General features: G+C 36.3%; 1 protein-coding gene across 1 annotated transcript in view; it reads left to right on the forward strand.

Moving 5' to 3' along the window:
* Window positions 1-14,971, forward strand: part of GRID2 (glutamate ionotropic receptor delta type subunit 2) — a 695,511-nt gene that overhangs the window by 318,652 nt on the left and 361,888 nt on the right. The gene's annotated exons all lie outside the window — the stretch shown is intronic.

The raw sequence follows: 14,971 nt of genomic DNA on the forward strand, positions 1-14,971 counted from the left end.
CTTTTGGCAACTCACTTTCTTTTCTGCATTGTTCTCATGCAGCAAAAATCTGCAAGTTAAAATGAGGTGACATATTTGTTTGTGGTTTGCATAACATCAAACAGAAAGACTTGGCGTGAAATTTATTATAAGGAAACACGGAGGCTGTAATAATGGGTACTCAAAGGAAACCATCCAGCGTTGGCGCTAAACCAGTGTGAGGTGTAGATTTGGTAAAAACATTGCCAGTGTCCTGACATGTTGTATCTTGTGCACTGCCTCACGCTAGATGTCTCACCTTGGATGAGATTGGGCACTATTTAAAGTGAGTACAATGTACAGGATTTATTTAGTTTTTGTGTGAATCTAAACACAGGAGGCTGTAATGTGTGATCATCTGTCTAAAAGAAGTAAAATGATATTAGAGGTGTCATATGTATCTTTAAGACTTATTGGAGTCCTCTGATGGTGCAAAGTGACATATTAAATTAGTATATAAAGGACTAAATTGAAAGGGAAAAGGTGTGAAAGAGGCCCTCCAGGACTAACCCAGTATTTTCTCATAGAAAAGACTCACTGTTCTACACGGCTGCTTTTCTTGAGCTCAGAAATAACAAAGACAACTCAAAAAGGCAAATCTCTGAATATTCCTGAATTCCCTTTTGAAATGTTATTTGTCTTGGACAACATGGTTTGCCTTACACTATTGCAGTTGCAATCTTAGCTTATGTGCAGATATTGCAGGAGTGACTTTTTAGCTTGCTAAATGTTCTTGTTTGGTTGGTTTTTTTAAATTTGTTTTTGGGTTTTTTTTTGCATGTACTATGCATGTACCCTAGCATTCAAAAAGGTTAAAGGTACATAACAACCTGCCATGAGCACAGTCAACCTGAACTTTCCATAAACCTGATGCTGGCAGAGAAGCTCGTGCTAGTTTCATGGGTATGCTTTGCTGATATAGAGTGACTCCATCAATCCTGTTTAGTGTCAGGAAATATTACTCTCTGTAGCTTCTGGAAGCCCTGAGAGTCAAAATGGCACAAGTTACTGTGTATATAGCCATTTACAAATGTTTCCTTTTATGCTCAAAGGGAGGCGGCAACAGAGATTTAGGAGTATAGATGCTTTTAAAAGTAGGTCTTGAGGGAAAGAAAAATTACTTAGCTGAAGTTTTGCAAGATAAATTCAAGTTCCTTCTGGGTGCTTAAGTATAAAAGGATTAAAAACAATTCGTCATTTTATTGGAAGAACAAATAAAAAATAAGCCTCCCTACCAGTAAATTCTCAATGCTTTTTCCATGGCATATTCCCAAATCCTCTGTTACAGGTCTGTTCCTGCTGCCATGAGTGTGTGGGGAGTTCATAAAGCTAGTTCCCATAACACAAAGAGGAATTCTGCCTGTAAATCTTACATAGGGAAACATCATATGCGTCTGAATGAGACATTGCATCTTATCTTGCCAGCAATTTACAGACTTGCATTTTCCTTTGTATTCTCTGACAGATCACGACAGTACACTTAATAGTGACCCAGTGGCTCATTCACAGCCGTTACACTTCATTGTACTGTATGGCTAACTAGGAGGAATTTTAATCCATTGATACCTCTCTGAGTAACATGGATTATTGACAGCACTTGCTGCAAGCTAACAGTCAAGCATCTCCAAATGTTCAAGATGCATTTCTGTGTTGCACATATGCTATATAACATGTATCATAGCTGTTACTCATAGACAATAGACAAAAGTCTGTGCAGGATATCTGGTGTGTGATCTTACACACAGCTACTTCAGGGTGTCAGCCTGTAGAAGCTTTGCATGTTGTCATGGGGGGCCGTCAATAAGATGAAAACCCTTGAGTCTGTAGGACATTGTTAAAACAAACATCAGTTTTTATTTCAATTCTGAAGATCCTGAAATGTGTTATGCTGTGGAAATATGCAGTTCCAACTTGCGATGATTTTGGCTCTATCCGATCTAAAGCCAGACACCTGTGGTTTTGTGAAGATTCATTTAGACTAACAAGAAATGGGAGCAGATCATCCTTGAGATCTGCCTTCCTTTAGGGAAACATCAATTTCTACCAACAAAACTGTGTAATTGGCTCTAGGTATAGAGCAAGAGCTAACTAGTGGAAACCGCTGGCACTTCCAGCTTATCGTTACTATGTTTCAACTTTGCATTCTGAGGCATAGATTCAAATGACATCTCATACAGGAAAAAATGAAAATTAAAAATGCTATGACAAAAGGGGATGCTGAGTGGCCCCAAGCCTCATGTAACACAGTTAAACAAGGGATTCTGTTACTTATTAAAATTTGAGAATATGAGACAAAGAAAAGGAGAAACACACACAGAATCATGAAACACTGTTTTTCCATGGCATATGTGGCACGAAATGGTTGATGTGTTAAAAGGAGAATATTAAACAGAGACCTGGGCTGTTTACCATGTGGTGGGTGTATTAGAATGTCTTGGTGTTGGGACAGTTTCAGGAATAGATGCAGGCAGATGGATTCTCAGAGGGAGCTTCTAGGAAGGAAGAATTCAGATGACAGCTTAGGGGTAGATAATATACAGAAGCACAAGTTGTATGACCATCTACTTGGTGATATCATTAACTTTCAAGACCAAATGGCTTTGGTAAATGATTAAACAGCAAAGCAAAAAGCCTGGTATGTGTTGTTGCTGTTGTTGTTGTTGTTTTTAATAATTCAGTAAACATGGAAAATGAAAGTACACAGTCACTGTGCTTCACTCAGGTCTGGAAAATCTAATGTACAGCAGCTTTACAAAGAAGCATGTTAGAAGCTGAGAAGCTTATTCATAGTTAAGGCAGCCAACTGAATTTGCAGTAGACAGGATTTTCACAGGGACAGCTTGTCTTGCAAAGTAGCCTGCTGCTGCTTTCTTTCTGGGATGGAAATAAGCAAGACTTTATTTATTTATTTATTTATTTATTTATTTATTTATTTATTTATTTATTTATTTATTTATTTAGCTTCCTCATTTGTGAGCTTCAGATGGAAACAGAAAATGCGAAGGAGTACAGAATTGTGCGTTCTCTCAGGGTAATTAGGACTCATACACATAGTAAGAAAGAATATCTGCATGGTGCATGTAAACAAATGCTGTGAAAAGCAAGCATAAATATCTGGGCTTTTTCCCAACAACAAGAAATGAATGTCACAAGCATTCAAAAGTGGTTTGTGTTCAAAGGCAGGTGTGTATAGTGAGAGATATGCACTTTATGCTGCAAAGTTCATACATATTGTACAGATAAAGTATGTAAATAGAGATCCTGTCCACCTAAGAGGAATTCAGTTTGGGTATTTCCCAGCTCTGAAACACTTGTTCTGTCACAATTAGCCAACTATAAGCAAGTTTCTTTGCTAACAGTCCCTTTCTCCCTGCCTGAGCCATACCTTGCTCTGAAAGTACAACCTTTTGCTCTTCACTGAGCACTCTTGAGCCTGGAGGGTTGCTGCCTGCCCTTCCCCAAAGGGCCACAGCTACCCTGATTCAGCACAAATATTTGCAAAGTTAATTAGGCTCCTCTAATCTCAGAGTAAGTTAAAATAAGGTTCAGGTAGGTAGTTGTCGAGCTTAAGTGGATGTGTGGGCTCTTGCTTCTTTCTAACAATTTCTGATTTCATCACTGTGAAGCCATCAGGTGAAAAGAAATGACTTTTCAATTATTAACTTCTTTTATGTGATCTTCTTACAGTTTTAAGTACAGACTGTACTGTATTTCTGGAATGACTAAATAGCTTAGTCTACCTGAGCTCAGGTAGGCTGAATCTTTATGGTACAGAAATAATCATTAAATAACATTCACAGATTTTTCAGTTTCATTTCATTTTGCTAGCATCTTTGATGCATGAATCAATATCAGAATCTGTCATTTCTTTTGTGCTTCGTGGCCTCTTTAGAAAGATGCAACATTGGAAAAATCATAAAAGAACACACTTCATCAATTTACATCCCCCAAGTACAGCAGGTTAGAAAACTGAGATCACCTCCAAAATGATTTTCACATCATCTCTTAAAGATTTCTTAGAATTTACACCTTCAAATATTTTTTATATCATGCTTTTTTCTGTTTTCCTTGGAGACTCCAAAATTGAGATGGTGTTTATTTTAACCTGTAACATAAGGCAACTTTAAAAAAAAAAATCAGTCTCTACTCTGCTGGTGTCTCATAATTCTTCTCTAAGATTCACTTCCAAAGTAGTCTGACAAGTAGAAGATATGGAGATAATTTATTTTTCACCTTTTCAGTTTTTTCTTTTCACAGAAATATTATCAATTTTAAGTTTGTTTACTGGGAGGTGAGATGCAGGAGAGTTTTAGGAATAAATAAATTTGTGAGATAATGATAGCACTACCAGCAAAAGTTTACTCCATCTCTTTCTCCAAACTGTTTTGATGTTAGTCCTTCCCCACTGCTTGTTCCCCACCTCGCCAAACCTCCTTGTGTGAGGGAAGAGCCTGTAAGGATCCAGAGTTCTCCAGTGACATGCCTATAGTAGTTCAAGCTGACTTCAGTTTTTCACACATATGGGTTAACAGTGAGCACTTTTTATCTTTCTAACAAAAAACACTCTAAGTCAATCTGAACTTAAAGGGAAGGCTAATTGTTCTGTGTCTACAAGCAGACCAGAGCAAAATACAGTCTTTATAAGTGAACTAACTTTCACACTGAGTCTTTCTGCCAGCTCTTATATGCAGGGATATTCCAAATAAAATATTTTGTGCCTCCTTAAATATGTGTACAGTCTTACACCATGCACCATTCTGCTTGAGGTGGATTTCTAGTCTGAAGAGTTAATTCATTTGACTACATTCAAAGTTTCTGATTCTTTCTGCAAGACAGAATACCCTCTACGAGGTAAATACTAGTTCTTCTGAAGTTGTGAGAATATTCTACCTTTTTTTTTCATATTCAGTCAAAATTTTGTGATTATGTCAATGTAATTTACATCTGTAAAACAACATAATATTGCTTCAATAGCCATTTCAAAAGGAGTTTATAAAATGGATGGCAAGCACTTCCGTTCTTCTTTTGTTGGAATTTTCCTTTAAAACATCCTATCCATTTTGTGCCATAATGCTCCATTTCTGTTAATATTTTATTGCTTTTTTTCTTCTGAGAAGAGGCATCAGTCTTTTTGTAAAAAGGCTAGATGAAAGTTGACTCAGCAAGCTAGTTGCTCTCTCATCAACAGTAGTCATACTGTAATTGGATGGCAAATTGCTTCTTTATTTTCCTCTGCTACTTTGAGCCCTAAGGAGGAGAAAAGTTACAGGCTCTTTAGAAGGAATTTATTCTCTCTTGTAAGATTTAAATTGTGGACTATTGCAGAAGTTGAAAAGCTCTATTAAGAAGTAATCTGAGTCAATATTAGTATAATAACCATCAATAAAATTGTCAAGAAAGAATTGGAGTTTATCACTTAATGTTGAATACATTGGCTTCTTTCTTAAAGAAAAAACATCAATGATATAAGCAATTTGCTGTATAGTCCACCATCTGATATTTATATGTATGTACATCTAAAAGAAATTTGTCTTGGCATATGACAGGTGCTATATGTCTTCTTTTACCAAAATATTTATGTCAATGGATATATTTTCTCACTTGAGAAAGTTATATCCAGAGATTTTAGACATTTGTAATCATAGCCATGAAAGAAAGATTGAAGGCCATACTGGAAACACTATAATTTTCACTTCTTATTTTAGAGGTAGAAACACCTGATGCAGGCAATTTTCAAAGTGTCATATCCTATCATTTAAGAGAACTTGTTGATGATTTGTATCTCTTCCAGATACCAACCTCCTCATGCTGCATAAGTAGAAATATACGCAGTAGCCTGTATTGGTGGAAAAGTGATTGATGCCACGATGCACTTACTAATTATTTAACTTGTATAAAAATAACCAAAATATATCTCTGTCCTGATCTAGTGTATTTACAACATGAGACATGCATTAGTGCTTTATCTGGCTAATTATAGAACAGTGAATTAATGCCCATTGTAACCTTGGGCAGGTTGTCTCACTGGCAGTAGTATGAATTTGGTCAGCTGACTTGCCACTCTCTGTTTTTGCTCATCTGTGTGTGATAATCAAAGATGATTTTTGGAATAGAGATCAAAATTTGTTTATGATACTACTGTATTACCTAGGAGAACTTACTGTATGTTAGAAAAAAAAGAGTGGAAGTTATTTTGATCCATAAAAATTGATGACTAGTTGTGATTTTTATTCTTTCAAAACCAATTGTGCAAACTGAACAGTTCCATTTGAATCAACTGTTAGATACACTCTCTGTAAGATGTGGGCAAAATGCACTGAATGTACCATGTTTATGCCAATGAAGTATGAATTATATAAATATTTATGGTATTTTAAACAGCTATTTACTCCTAATAAAGTAATATTTCCAATGAAGACTGCTGCAATATTTCAGATATTGATCGCAGCATTTCACTTAATCGTCGCTATACATTTTTTTTTGTAACAGGCTTTATACTGTGTTCACTGAGACTCTGAATTCTTCATTTCACTTTCTCCTAAATTTTCCTAAGTTATTATTTAACAGTGGATCTTGATTTGAAAAGATTAATGATATCAGTGTTTTCCTATCAGTGTTTATCTGAGCACATTTGATGTGTGCTGAGTGCTAAGACTGTGATGGTATAAGTTCTGAAACATCTATTCCCTTACGTGTTGTAATTAATTAATTAATTTCAGCACACTTTACCAAAACATGAATTTCATCTACTCTTGATCATGTCTGTAACAGATGAGAATTGTTTATCTACCCATCAAAATACTTTGATTTTAAGCAGCATTACATGTGTAAAATCTTTTCCTGTACAATAGCTAGGTTTTTTCATTGTTTTTTTTTTTTTCTAGTTATTTCTTTCTCTAGTTCATGTATCAATTTGAGCTCTAACGGAAGATACTGAAAATATCAATTTCTATCTTCAAGTACTTAAAAGTTATGAAAGATTGTTCCTTTGCATAAGTGTGTGAGTATTGAACCTATTTCTCTATAGCGTGTTAACTGTTTTTTTAAATTTGACCAAGTAAAAACTAATATCTTCAGTTCTAATTTGCATGGTCAAGACATTCAAAAACAGCAGTCAGAAATGCTAGTTCAGGACAATAGTTAAAGTGAAATTTTCTGTTTTGGTTGGTAGCAGGTTATGGGCTTGTGCTGCTCTTGAAACAGGTTGTTTGATAACAGCTTCTAGGTTAAGAAATTCTGAGATTCAAACATGAACCTTTTTCTATTATCTAGTAACATTTGTCTTCCCCTGAACACATCATCCAAGGCTATGTTTTAGTTTCCAGTTGCTATCTTTTCCCTGTTAGACAGGGTAAAGACACTCTTAGTTATTCCATCTGCATGGCTAGGTCCGTGTAAAGAAACAGTAACAATACTAACAGTGTGGAATCCCTCAGAAGTGCATGGTCTTTCTGGATCAGCTAGCAAGTAATTGCTTGCTTACTGCTGTCACAAGCAAGCTATAAGCGCATAAAAAGCAAACTGTATCATGGTTGCCTAAGACCTTTTTCTCCTTTCTGAAGATGATTAAATAATGTAAATTAATTCATACATTCATAATAAGCATCTGCGTGGTCAGACTGCCAGAAACAAACACATTTATCACCATTGCCAAGAACTTGTTGTGTTGTGCAAATGTGTCGTCGAAGTCTGATACAGTGGCAGCCCTGTGACAAATTTAACAAGATTACGTGACCTCCAAAAAAAACCCTCTGCAAAGCATTATAGATAATGCTATGCAAATTGACAAGCAGTACAGACAAAAAGCTTAATAATTACTCCTTCTCCCTGTTAAAACATTTTCTCTTTTGGAGGTCAGTCCAGGTTAATTTATAGAGTCTGAAAGTGTCCGTTACACACGCTGTAGTCATTTTTCAGAAAATGAAGGAAAAAGACCCAACAGTTTAAATTAGGAAAAGTGATCAGTGCAGATTATGTTAATAGGTCTTCGCTGAACCTCAAAGGTCAGAGAATTTCAGTTTACAATTGGACAAGCTCCAACAGAACCATCACTCCACATTAATGGTTAGAAAATCATTTTAAAATAGCAAAAATCCCCCAACAAACCATTGAAAAGTGATTTCTCCAGCAATGATACACTCCTTCATTGAAGGAATTTCTTCCAGATAAACTCAGTGTCAGCTAATGTACGAATCATACTTCCTGTCTCATGAATGCTTTCCTTAAAAACAGCCTCTCTCATTCACGATATTTTTAAGAGGATCCATACTGCAGCTTGGATAAAGTCTCCCTTTATGAGATCAGAATGGATTATAATGCCATGACAGAATGTGGAAAGTTTTCTGGAATTTTTCAGATTTTGTTTTTCTTTTTAAAAGGCACACAACAGGCATGGTTGTGTTGTGTAGTGGAGGCCTGAGTGGGAAGCCAGGGGAATGGCTGTTGAGTTTTCAGTTTGGATGGATATTTTGCTTCTGAATCCCATCTTCTAATCATCCCCCTCTCACCTCTTAGAGCAAAGCTGGAGCACACTCAGGAACTGGACGCAGCCCCACTGTATCTAAGGAAGGGGTACCTGGGTGGCTGAGCTGTGCTTCTTGATAAGGGTTTAGCAGTGTTATTGATTTGGCCATCTGTGAGACTTGCCAGGGACAGTTGCATGTCATGCTCATCGTGCTGTGAGCATGTATCCATTCCAGTCAGTGTAAGATCATGGATTTCTTCACCATGAATTACTATGCACAGTAAATGAAAGTGTAAACTTCTAAATGTAGAAGGCAGAAGATTTCTCACCAGTGTGTGAGACAGTTGATAGCCAGCTCAGATTTAAATTTAATGGTGTTTTGGAACAAAACTCTCCTATGACATTGTGAAAACTTCTTGGTTTTTTTTTTGTTTGTTTTTTTTTTGTTTGTTTGTTTTTTTGTTTTTTTTAAAGAGGCACAAACAGCTGAGACATTGGGGCAGTTTTGAGAAATGCCTTCAGGAAAGGGGCATGAGCAGTAGATAATGCTGGTAAATAATTATAGAGCTGGCAGTGTATTTTTGGTATGATTCTTCAGATTTGTGGAAGGCAAAAGGAGTTGTTGTATCATGTAAGTGAATGACTTCTTTAAATTATTAAGCCTTGTTAAACTCCATGTAATGTTTGACACATGTCCCAAATCCACTTTGCAGTATTTTCTTGAAAGATTAACAGCTCAGGGTCAAAGCTACTTTTCCAGCTTCACCGGAATAAAAAAAAAAAGGTGTGTGAATTGGGGGAGAAATTATGGTTCATCTGTGCAAGTGAAGAGTTCTGTCAAAGCTTCTCTATTCCCAGGTTCTTCTACTGAAGACATAGCATGGGTTGATCACATCAGAACAGATCTTCCTCTGAGTTCCAATTATACTGCAAAAAGAGAACCTAATCTTGCACGAGAGCTAGCTCTCATGGGGCTTTCAGATTACTGCACCTTGGTAAATGACATTTGCACAGGTGATACATTATGCTAGCTGATACTCAGACCACCTTGTTCTCAATAGATGTTGCACAAATATGTTGCAGAAACCTAAAGCTCAAATGAGAAAGAGAGAAAGCATAGGTATTTCATAGGTATTTCATGTCACACAAAAAAACAGTGAGCATAGATTTTCCTCATCTTTTCACTCCAATGCTACAACTCTAGCCTTGGCCTTTTGACTTACTTGCTGCTCAGCTTAGGGTGCTTTGGATGTTTTTGATGCAACATTTATTTGGTAAAGGTGAATAAAGAACTGCCTGTAAATTGCTGTGGAGGTTTCAGTGTTTTGCTGTTTAGTGTGGTCCAGGATCATCCACTACATTATCTGGAAACCTGTCTACAGGTCAGCTTGTCTACAGAAGCTTCAGTGTTAATCTATTCAGTGTATTTTAGTATTAATTCATAATAAAATTTCTAATTCTACCCATTTATTTGGGCATGCCCCCTTGGTATAAAACCCTGGCTTTCAGTCAGCTAAGCATATATAATCCATTGAGCATGTGGCTGAAATCTTGGCTTCCATTTTGCATTTCTCCCATCCTGTTGCTTCACTATAGATGTTTAGAGAATATTTGCTTCATTCAAACTGATTATCTTGGTAGGGCAAAAATTAATCTTAGATAACAAAGAAAAACATTTCTGCTTGCAAAAGCATAATAAATGCCGAAATGTTTTTTCTCTAGGCAAATAGTGGATTACAAACCAAGAAAAACTTGGAAAACAATCACAAAACCATCATGCTAAAATAACCAAGAAAGCCTTTAATAGCATTACTCTTCTCCCCATGCAAGGTAGTACATTACTACGTTTGTTGCCTTTTAATTATGGTTTATTATTTTTTTTTTTTTGTGCAGTGAGTTGTTATTTCATAGAAGAATATTGGGGGGGGGGGGGGGGGGGGGGGAAGTGGTGGAGGTGTTCCTAGGCTGCCACCACTCAGATATATGAGTATATATTGTTACTAGCATAAAATCTCATACTAGAGAATATAAAACATTTCATGTAAGAATCAATTAAAATGAAATAGTCCATCCTTCTCTGTGCACAACACTTTATGACTGGTTAAGTGCCTCATGTTTTATTTGCTGTGTTATAAAGCATCAGCTATTGGTCACTGCTGGAGGCAACATGTTGCAGTACTTGATTTAACAGATGATCTTTTATTGCAAATCTTCTCTTTCTCTAAGATCCATAGAATTCCAGGGCTGCCTTGTGGGTTTTGAGTTTTTCATGTTCTGTGACAGAATGACTCATTTATACATGTACTTTTGATTCACATTAAGGAAAACATCAATTTAAAAAACACACCTTTCCTCACCTGTGCAAGCTCAAGAAGAAAGCAACATCTGATAGAATTAATTTAGGGCTAAAATTCAAATTATCTTCTGATGTCTGAAGCTTCAGTGCTCTCTGAAGATAAGATACTTTGAAGTTCATGAACCCTAGAAAGTTTTGCAGTGTTTACTTCTTCCCATTCCCTTTTATTCCCTCATTAGATATTAGTTTATAGGAATTTCAACAAAAAGACTACCCAAGGGAAATTAGTCTGTAAAGTCCATTTGTAAACTGTAGAGTTCAACTGCCTTCTCTACTGAGCAAACGAGGACTGATGAATATCAAACAAATCTGTCCTCGTTACAGCATAACACCTGAGAGTAACTGTCTATAATCATAAAGGCATTGGCTTTATAGTTCTGTGGCTTTTTTTCTAATATGAAAGGGCAAGGGCTCCAGCAGATGTTAATTATCATGACCATATCCTGTCTCTTCTAGATTTTATTTTTTTGTAAGTTAAATATTGTGATTTTTCTTTCACATATAATAGCCATCATTTCAAACAAAAGATCCTCCCCAGTTTTGGTTTTAAAAAGAAGTCCTGCTATTATCACAGAGTTCAGATCCAGATATTAACTCACAGTAGATGTACGTTATAATAAGATATCCTTCTGGACTCAGTTAACCCAAACTACCTCAACTATCTGCTATTTGGCCCCACTGCATGTTCAGAATTCTGTGAATAATACCCAAAAACCTAACTTGCAGCTGTATACAAAAAGTGATTTCTCCTTTACTCACCAAATATTTATGTTGTGTATATTCTTGTCAAGCAATGTAGATACTTAAAGATTATATGGGTTTGAAACAGTTCAGAGATATTAGACAAACTAAAGTAGGAAATAATCCCTTAAGGATCATTAATTGTGGACATGAACTCTGTCTTCAGCCAACAGTTGTTGAAGGTTGGGCAAATAAGCTTGCAGGATGTTTGCTTTCTAATTATACTGCTGTCCTGGGCTTTGTTTGATTCTCATTTCCCAGTGTTAATCTGAGTATGTTTCATGTCTGGCATTAGTGTTTCCCAGTTCCTATAAAAAAATATCCATTTAGAAAATGTTTCAGAATTATATCATTCTTTATCTAAAATACCAGACACTTGGGTGAGATTTCTGATTGCCTTGTACGTTCATGAAATAACAAGGCCACATTTGTACCTTGAAGGAAAAATATTTCAGAGTCAGTTGATAAATTGAATGTAAATACTGAAAAGTAACTCCGATGACACTAATTTTTTTGTAATAAAAACAAAGATTCTGCAGTTCATTCTCTGCCTTTCCAAATGACATTGGAACCTATAATGAAAAAAGAAAGTGTATATTTTATGTATTATGTCAGACATCAAACTCTTGCTTGTTATTGCCTTTAGGAATGTAGAGATCAGTAGTGAAAGGTGAATGAAGCTTCTGAGAATGGTGCTGGCATATCTAAAGAATGTTGCTGATACATTAATTACGAGCAGCATAAAAACATGAAGCATCAACATTAATGTTTGATAGCACACTATAAATCTTCATGGTTACTTTTCATTCAGTGTAACTGGAAAAGCAGATCATTATAGAATATAGTTTTTCTAATGTTTTGTTTTCCTCATGAATCCTGAGTAGTGTCACATAAAATTACACAATGAGTTCTTCCTACATATTTGCAGACTGTAAGACTTGTCTTGATTGACATGCATTGGAGTGTATACTGACAATTATTTGTGAGAGTGCCTTTGAGAGGCAAACCCAGCCTGGTAATATTCTTCAAGTGCCATGCCATATTCTCTCAAGACCATGCAAGAAAATATTTATCTCGGACCCAAAGTTTTTTATACTTTGTATATGTATATTATATCAGTGGTGTACAAATACAGAGGAAAATTTAAAATCAGAAAAAGCAAAATTTCCCCGGGCTTTTGTAGTTTGATGCATAAATTGATCTACGCTGAAGTTGAGGGCAAGTGTACAGTTCAGTTCATAGCATATGTCCAGCTAGACCCTTTGACTTCATTGTGCATGTTAAAGAGTCATGTTCATGAGTTATTTTCAAACAGATGTGTTTGTAGCATGAGGCATACAAGACTTGGAAAATACAACCATAAAAGTCTGAAAAAGCTGTTTCCAAGACTGCAGTGAACTGGTTTGCATTAGTAACTGTTGAGAGCAGACTGTTTGTTACATAAATTCATTTAAACGTTTTGGAGAGTTTGCAGACAGAACATAATTTTGCATTTTTAATGGCTTCATTAAACATCGTCAACTGGGATTCATAAATATTTTCCAGCTTGATATTTCCACCCTCCTTGTAATATAGTCTCTCCCTGTTTTGTATTAATGCTTTGCAATTTTGCATGAGACTTGCCTTAACACCAATAAATATTCATTAGGAAATACTTCTAGTGTGGAAACTGGTTGGACTGAAGTCCTTGACTTGCTTCTGTGTTATTAGAGGTATTTCTAGTTTGATACATTAAATAATGATAAATACTTGGACTGTGCTCTTTAGAGTGTAATCTCCAAGTTTCCTTTTGCTAATTAAGTTCATGTATTTCTGTTCTCTTGCATATTCTGCAGTTGTTTGCCTGTGCAAAATCTAGGCTCGTAAATTAGATGTTTGCACTCATCTGGTCCATGTATCAATGCAAAGAAGGGAAAGTAGTGATACAAGAGCCACAAGCTTCCAGACTACTAGTGCGCTAGAAAGATCTAAAGCCAGAGGCAGTTTTAAACATGTTTTGAACGTACTTGCTATGTGAGAGTCCTAGCTCGGACGTTTGAGATATGCAACTTACTTCATTTCTTAAAAGATACTCCTTCTGCTGTGGTCATTGTGAGGTTATACTTTTTCTGTATTCTATCTCTTTTTCCTTTCTTCCTCTTGTTTCCTTCGTCACCACCATTTCATTTTTATAAAGCTTCTTTTTCTGATTGCCTTCTCTGTACAACTCCACTCCAGCTTTTGCAGTTAAGTTTCATCTTCTGACAAGTCCATCACTGACACCATGACTGGACGTTGTATTTTCTGTCAGACATTCCTTTGTGCCCTCTGCAGGAGAATGCAAGCAAACAGGTAGGCAGCTAATGATCACACTGGTTGCTGTCCTTGTCTCCCTAGTAGTAACGAACATCATCACACCTTTTGTTGCATTGTAACTTAAACTGGCAGCACTCCCAGTAACATTTACAGCAAGGCTTCTCACTGTGCAGTAATCTTCAGTCAGCTGGGACCAGAGAGCCTGAGAAGTAGAGTCAGGCTGAGATTTCTAGAGAATATGCTATATTTTGGCTCTCTACAGTACAATTTCCAGCAGTAGTTTTAAAATACTCATAGGATTGCTCTGGGGTCTTGCCGTATGGCTCAGTGTGTAAGTAAAATTTCAATACTCTTTCTCGGAGTGAGGTGATAAATTTTCTGCTTTGCTGATAAAAATTCAAATCTCTGTTTTAGTGAGAAACCAAGCAGTTTGAATCTAATTCATGGCTTTCTCCTTGAGTACTCCGTGAGCTTATTTTAGATAAAAGAGCCATAATTGTTAATAATAAGAGCTGGAAAAAGATCTCAAATAAGCTGGAAATGGTTATTCTGCCAGTAATGTGCCGGATTCAAGTGAATAATACAGACAAAATAGGGAATGCCTTTGCTTCCCAATCTGTTCTGCTCATCTCCCATTGACTGTTCATATTTCCTTCCATGTGTGACCAAACTATTATGTTAGTAATAGAGCATATAAATATAATATAAAAATTCAGTATAAACTAGAAAAGCCCAGAAATTTCCTTTGCATGGCACTGGAGCTGCAGCCCAGGTGTAGCATGGACAGTGTATTAAAATCTGCTCACAGCTGAGATGAGCAGAGATGACATGCAGCCTGGTTGATCTCCAGGGAGAAGGAGGTGAAAAAACTTAGCTCATTTTCTGTGACCTTCTATAATGAAATCTTAGGTACCCTTAACAACTATGGCTAGTAATGCATTTGTGGCTCATTGTGGATATTGAAAACAATAGATGTGGTATAGGCAATGGTATTTACTGGAGTAATCTGAATGCAGAAATTGTTTTTCAGAGAAAATTCAGCAGCTTTTCTCCCTCTGCTGAAAGATAAATGGCAACTGAAAATAATTTTGTCTCCT

The sequence above is a fragment of the Numida meleagris genome, chromosome 4 (genome assembly GCF_002078875.1).
Source record: "Numida meleagris isolate 19003 breed g44 Domestic line chromosome 4, NumMel1.0, whole genome shotgun sequence".
Taxonomy (NCBI): Eukaryota; Metazoa; Chordata; class Aves; order Galliformes; family Numididae; genus Numida; species Numida meleagris.